This window comes from Sceloporus occidentalis, unplaced genomic scaffold (genome assembly GCF_023333645.1).
Source record: "Sceloporus occidentalis isolate IW3139 unplaced genomic scaffold, rSceOcc1.0.p SCAF_4, whole genome shotgun sequence".
Classification (NCBI taxonomy): domain Eukaryota; kingdom Metazoa; phylum Chordata; class Lepidosauria; order Squamata; family Phrynosomatidae; genus Sceloporus; species Sceloporus occidentalis.
This window is the reverse complement of record NW_028316984.1, coordinates 86,769,392-86,777,213: the sequence shown is the minus strand read 5'-3', so window position 1 is coordinate 86,777,213 and position 7,822 is coordinate 86,769,392.

Sequence of the window (7,822 nt, the reverse complement as noted above, 5' to 3'; positions counted from 1 at the left end):
GTACTTGGGGAGAGTACTTGAATTGAATTGTCAATTAAGACCCAAGTACTATACAAAAGTTTTTCTGGTGATGAAAATGTTTATAAATGGTTTAGTTTACTTAGTGTTTCTGACAATGAAAATGTCTATAAATGGTTTGTTGATATAGTTTGATGTATCTGCTTACAATTTTGGACTCTCCTTGGGAACTTGATGGTGGGAACATCATGGAAAGCAGCTACAATTCTGCATTTACCACTACACTACGGTGTGTGTGCATATGTGAGCACACAAATCTTTCTTTCTCTACCTATACTCAACATCCACAACAGTTCTTGTGGCAATCATGATGGCACAGCACTAAAGTCAATATGACACAGTGTCTGCATATCTTTTTGTGGTACTATGCAGAACCTGGAGCCCTCTTTCATCTTGGATGGTTACAAGAAATATGATGGCATAGTGCCTTGTATTAAATCCTTACTAAGAAAAATCATACCAAATGAAGATTAATGGGCAGTAAGGTAGGAGTGCAGACAGTCCCTTCATTAAAAGGTTATTTATAAGTGAGCCTGGATCTAGTGCCATAGTACAGAGGGTCTCTGCTGCATGACCTAAGGCAATACATATTAATTTCATTTTACTTCATTTAATCTGTAAAACAACACTCAGTCTCCCCTGTCCCTTCATAATTCTAAAGCAATCTATGCCTTGGCAATGAAAAGTCTTTAATTTTTTTTGGAGGATTCCAGATAATACCGGAGGACCATAATTCTGTACTAGTCCTGGAGCATTAAAAACATCCTCCATCTCAGCTAAGAGTGTTAATATATTTACATTACTATCATGCTGACATATATGGAATCCAGTTTTAGAAGCACAAAATCATATCTGTTGGGAGGGGTAACTGCAAACATTAAGTGTGCATAGGGCTTCACCTAAAAATTATCATGTGATTACTTAGGGTGATCAAATGAATAGCAATTTTTTATTTAAAAGGGAATAAGGGAGATGGAGGGGGGAAAGAAATGTGATAGAACCTTTAAGACTAACTGGTTATTATTTTAGCATGAGCTTTCATGGGTATTAATCCACTTCTTCACATGCAGTAGTGAATGATATTAAGGCCTCAAGTATAAAACATATTTATACAGTTATGGGAGTAGATTAGAATGCAATAGGATCCAGAAAAATGCATAAAATAATTTGATTAATCATCTTGTAACTAAATAACACATTAAACAAAAAGAGGTTTGCATATCAACACAAAGTAAATAAATATGCTTTTTTTTTAGACATTGAAAGCAGAGCAAGGAAATTTACAATACATGAAAAAAAACTACCATTAAATCCTACCTTTGAGGCAGCTTATAAGCTTGAGGCAACTGTTTCAGTGTTAGAAAAAAGGGGTACCTTTCCCTCTTCTTTATTTTTTTAAAATTTCACATTTCAAAATGGCCTAAAATGCAAACAAGTACACCCTTAACTTGAAGCCTTAAGATCAAAATATACTCTAGGTGATATTGGTCACAACAGTTAATCAACACTTCACTCGATTAATCTGCTAACTAATGGCTGCAGCTCTACTGATGTTTTAAGGTTTTCTTTTCTAAGGACTGCATTTTCGGGCTGTTTCCCCAAGCTGTTGTAAACACTGGGGTGAAATGCTCTAGAAAGCTATGAAAACCAACTCTCCAAAATCGCTTGAAATCCACCCAGCAATGCAGGCTGATGTAACAGGTGGATGAGTCACACAAGCTAGTCAGGTGCAGATGGAGAATCAGAGTTGTCAGCCAATCGCATTCTGTAATCAGTGTATGGCAAGATGAAACCAGCACATATATCTCTAAGATCCCTCCTTCAGAATGTTAATGTATGCTCCTTCCCTCTCAGTTTCACTCCCCCGGAATATTAACACGTACATCATAGCCAAAGAAACAGCAGTGGAGGGACGTCACAGGGCAGGTGGTATAGATCAGTGACAAATGTGAGAGCAAATGGTGGAGAAAAAGAGTGACCAGACCATGGTGGTAGAGCTTGACAGTCAGACTTTGCTTCAGACATCTCAACAAGGACAAGGGAAGGGTACAGTCTTGCTAAGGGAAATGAGACAAGATTGTTGAAACAAACAACTTGCTGACTCTTTAGGGACTTAGAATCATAGAACCATAGAATTGTAGAGTTGGAAGAGACCACAACAGCAATCCAGTCCAACCCCCTACCATGCAGTCTCTCTAGATCCTGTCTCTCTAGGTAAAAACTCTCTTGATCCCCGCACAAAAGAAGAACAGAGTAATTAAGCTGCTGGTGTAAAAAACACTCTCAAGTCTGTATTGCTCGCACAGACCAAGGGGACAGGTAACACAGTGTCCAGTAATATAGCTCCTAGTCGACCCTTCATCTAGCGATGCCCCTCCACCACCACCCTCTTGGCTTTGGCCTTGTTTTCCCCACAGCAGCCTTTTTGACTCCCTCGTCCATGTCTCCTCTGCTTTGACTAATCTCCTCAGAAGGCTGCACCACCAGCTGAGTTGGTTTGTTTGTTCTTAACAGCAGCTGGTTGCATGGTATTTCACAACAGTGCCCTTCACTTTCTTTCTCCTGAGCACTGTCTAGAGAGTAAACATGTATACTCTCTAAAGTAAACGTGTACTCTCTATACATGTAAAGTAAAGTTAGATACTCCTTTTACACAGTACCCGGGTGAAGGCTGTGCCTCTGGAATGGAGAATGTTTGAGTTGTCCTGGAATTAACAGTTTCTTGTTTGTAACAGGGATCTAGGACATATTGTCTCCTAGGCAGTACATTTTACATTGCACCACCATGACATTTAAAGCCATCTGATCCTTTGGGTTTCTGCCTTTCTCACTTCTACTGTGCCAAGACCTGCCTGGCTCAGAAGCCTCTCTGATTTGGATGAAGCTTCTGTGATTAGGAACCAAGTAAACAAATCCTGAAGGCTTTGCTACTGTTCAGAATACAAAGGAACCGGGAGGTACACACTGCGTTGAGGTGAGCGCCAAAGCAATAATTTGTCAACACTATTGAATACAAAAATAATATGTTAGGTAAAGTTGGAAAGCAAAATATAACACCTGAACAACATGCTTACAACCTATTGTAGATGTTAAACTGAAGTAAATAAGAGATCTGGCCACCATTCTTTACATGTACGCACCATATTATTTGGGCAGTGGAAGTGTTTTCTTTTTTAATGTTTGGGCTAAGTATTTGTAGGGTACTCTATATATTCTGTGGATATCGGGGACTACTAAAAAGACAAATAAATGAGTCCTATAGCAAATCGAACCTGAACTCTCCAAAAAGCCAACCTGAGAATGTAGTACTTTGGACATATCATAAGAGGGCATGATCCACCATAAAAGACAATAATGCTTGGCCAAGTAGAAGACAACAGGAAAAGAGAAAGATCACATTCCAGATGGATAGACTCAGTCAGGGAAACTACAGCCTTGAGTCTGCAAGACCTGATCAGAGTGGTAAGATTCATAGGGTTGCCATAAGTCAAAGTGGACTTGACAAAAGTTAACAGGGTGGGTTACATTAAGGTTAAAAACAAAATAAAACAGAACAACAATAAAAATATAAAAATAATAAAAATAGCTGAAAATGAAAAAAAGAAAATACTAGTGCTGAAAAAGAAGCTGAAACAGATAAAAATGCTTGGCAAAATAACATAGGTCTTGGCCTGGTGCCAGAAAGACATAAAGACTGGTACAAAGCAAGGTTTCTTGAAAGGAAGGTGGACAGCATACCACAGATAGGGTGCCACCACTAAAAAGGTATTTTCCCATGTGAAAATGTGATTATATATAGTAAACAATAATATGAATCAAATTTACCATTTTGCAATAACTGAATTGTAGGGTTAGGTGGTTTATTTATATTTATTTGAATACTGACATGCTGTATTTCCATGGTGCCAATCTATGGCACATGAAGCCATTTTTCAGGGCACACGGAGGGCAGGAAAGAGGAAAAACAGGAGTGTGCCTGTTCCTCCTCTTTTCCCGTCCCCTGGGCTTCATGTGCCATAGGTTCGCCTTGTGCTGGAGAGGGAGCTGAAGGCCCGATAGAGGTGGGGAGGGGGAGAAGCCCCCCTGGAAGGCAGAAATCCTGCCTCCAGTGGGTGGAAGTCCTGCCCCAGAAGCCCCTCCCCCCAGAAATCCTCAACACTGGGTAACACCCGGTGCTGGAACATCTTTTAGTTTGGGCACTTGGTTCGCCATCACTGCTGTATTTCATTCAGAGAGGTTCCCAGGGTATTCAAGTAATTATTAATTTGACAATTTTCTGCCCTCAGGCTTGCAGTCTAAATAAGACATGATGGATAAGGAAAAGGGAATGATACTGAGAGAGGAGATTACCATATATATTTGGCTATAGGACTGGTTTAGGGGCCAAAATTATGAATTTTGATATGACTCATGGATAAGTTGAGGGTAAAACTTAGGGCCATGTAACAAAAGATCTAAAGGATGAAGCAAAGGAAAACAATGCCAAAGAACTTGCAAAATTCCAGCAGGCATAACTGTGCTCACACTAAAGGATGGATGGGATAGAATCATAGAATCATAGAGTTGGAAGAGACCGCAAGGGCCATGAGAGAGTAAAGGGGAATCAGTGCTTTCAGGACAGATTACACACTTGCTTTTCACTAGGTGATGGTTCCTTTTTAATATAAGAGTTAAAGTAGAGTACTTACATTGACCCATGGATAAATCAACTCATTTGGGGGGGGGGGGTTTCAATGTTTTTGACTGAAATGTATAGACTTGTACATGATTATATATAGAATAAATCCAGCAGATTCTTGCTGCTCTTCTCTACCTCACAGGCCAGGTTCCAATGTCAGTTGGACTATGGAGGCAGGGCCTCATATCAGCTGCTGGGCTGATGCACAATGAAGCTATCCCTGGCTGCTCTTCTCTCTTTAAGAGACCAGAACAATGGCAGTTGGGAAATGAAGAGAGGGGTGTCACCAGCCATGGGTGAAGGCATGTTGGAACTGTGAATATATGTATATAAAGAAAAGGTAAAGGTTTCCCCTTTGACAAGCTTGTCAAGTCATGTCCAACTGAAGAGACTGGTGCTCATCTCTGGTACTAAGCAGAAGAGCCAACATTATCCGAAGACGGATCTGTGGTCATATAGCCAGTATGACTGCACTAAATGCTGTTACCTTCCCACCAAAGTAGTACCTATTTATCTACTTGCACTTTTACATGCTTTCAAACTGCTAGGTTGGCAGAAGCTGGGACTAGTGATGCAAGCTCACTCCTTGCAGCACTTGGGTCTCGAAATGCTGACCTACCAATCTTGCAATCGTCAGAGTCAGCATCTTAACCACTGAGCTACCACGTCCCGAGCATACGTATATGCCTTTCACATACTGAGCAATTTTGTATCCCCCTTTTAAAACTTTCATGTACTTTTTTTTTTAAAAAAAAGACAACTTCTTTTCTTTACGTCAGCTACAATGACAATTAGTTAAATCTAATATAGCAGGTCTTCTTTCCCCTCACTCTTACTTCCTTTACACTACCTTATTCCTACCATTTGACTAACTGCAAATTTGAAGCATGCTCAGAGATCTATTCCTTTCCTACCTGTGAAAATGTTCTCCTTTTTTTAAACAGACCCCCAAATTGCTCCTTGCTGGCCCCCAGGCCTTTCCCCTGCTGCTGAGGTCCCACACATGAGAGAGAATTACCCCCAAATGAAGTGACTCCTGGGCTGCCATGTGTGATGGATATCTGAAAAACATCCCCACCAAAAATATGCCACAGTATTTGAAAAGCTAAACTCAAAATAACTTATAGTTTTGTTTTTGATGCTGATTGGGCAATGGCTGGAGGGTACTGGGGATGTGGAAACATTGGTTTCAGTGCCCTCCACAGTTGATTACTCCTGTCTTTACTGCTTTGATAGCACTTTTTAAAAATTAACAACTGTGTTGTCTTCCTGGCTTAGTTGCATGAGTGATCAAAAACAATTTATGATGAATCATTAAATGGGATGATGTCATGACTATGGTCCAAAACACACTGCAGAAATAATCCAGTTTGGGACTTCTTTAACTGCTGTAGTTTTGTGAGACATCTAGCCTTTTCTGTCAGAGAGCTCTCATGCCACAATAAAATACAGTTCTCAGGATTCCCTAGCACTGAGTCATGGCAGTTAAAGCAGTCTCAAACTAGATTATTTCGGCAGTGTGTTTTGGATCCATGACTCTGTGGTGCCAACTGAATTCAATTCCCTGTAAAAACAATACTTCCTGAATAGGTAAATAATTTCAAAAATGCGGGGGGGGGGGGGGGGAGCCTGAACAGGTAAGTAATTTCAAAGCCTAAAAAACCCCAGTGAAAGTGCTGGATTTTTTTAAAGGTTCTGAATGTGTTTAAGAATATGTTTATAAAACACAGTGTGTCTATGTGCAGCTCTGCTCTAGTTTATAGAAGGCTATAATCTTGCACTTGTAATAAAATCATTTTAATTTGCAGACTTAATCAATGTGAAAAAGCACAAGAGATTGTCATTCTGTGGTATATGCATCTCCAGCCACCACAGCTTCTGACCTCAGGGACCCCTGGGGTCAACCCTCCATATTTGCAGATTTGATATTTGCGGATTTGATTATTCACGGATTTCATTAATATGTTCTCTCTAGGACTGTCTAGGTCCTCCAGTGCAAATCTGTGGTCAACTTTAACTAAAAGTTGCACTGAAAGACCATTTGTAGCTACTCCAGTGCCATTCTATGATCACTGTATGTTGGACATTGACCACAGAGTTGCCTTGGAGGACCTAGAGATTCCTAGAGAGGTGTCCTCTCAGGTAAAAACAGTGTTTTTGTTATTTGCGGTTTTTCCATATTCACAGGGGTTTTGTTCCCCTAACCCTAGCGAATATGGAGGGACAACTGTACTCTATTCAGGTTTGGAATTGGCTATGACCACTGCTATGATCAAATAATATTTAAATGTGGGAGAAGTACTACAATAGCCAGAGAAAGAAAACACTAATGGTGATGCTCACAGGACTGGCTTCTTTTCAGTATCACTAGTTATCACTAGTTAAAGCAGGTTCACAGAAATATTGACATATACAATCGAATATTGACACATGTTCTGTACTCCCCTCAACCCACCACTAAATTTAGGCACACTTGCTTTAGTTAGCTATATGCTAGGAAAGGGCTGCTGATATGTTGAACTATGAATTATTTTCTCCACTTCCTCTGAAGCACAGGTCAACAGTTCAGGTAAGGAAAAGTTGTTGTAAGGAGTACTGAGTTAGCAGCTAGTTTCTTAAGTGCTGGTTGCTAAAGCTAAGGCAAATAGCAAGAGCCTTCTGTCATCAGCATGCATATGTGACATACAACAACAGCTGGTAGAACAGTCTTTTAAGTTGGGATGTTCTCTTTCTCTCTCTGGTCCTTTCTTACTTTCAAGACTGTAGACACATCTGAACCTGGATGGCAAATATTTGTTAACTCACAATGATCTAACAGGTATATAATCAAAGGGATTATATTGATACATTCCATTGCAATATTAGTGTCTATAATTCTACTGGCAAGAAAGAGATCGTGATAACACTTATAAAATGTTGTTTAATTTAGAGAAGGGAGTAACTTCCATGAATACAAGAATCATAGAATCATATCATTGGAAGAGACCACAAGGGCCATCTAGTCCAACCCCCTGCCATCTAATCTAAATCAAGGCATCCCCGACAGATAGTCATCTAGCCTCTGTATAAAGACCTAAGGAAGGGGTATACCAGTTGATGGTTTTAACTTTTACAGCAGAAGAGAGA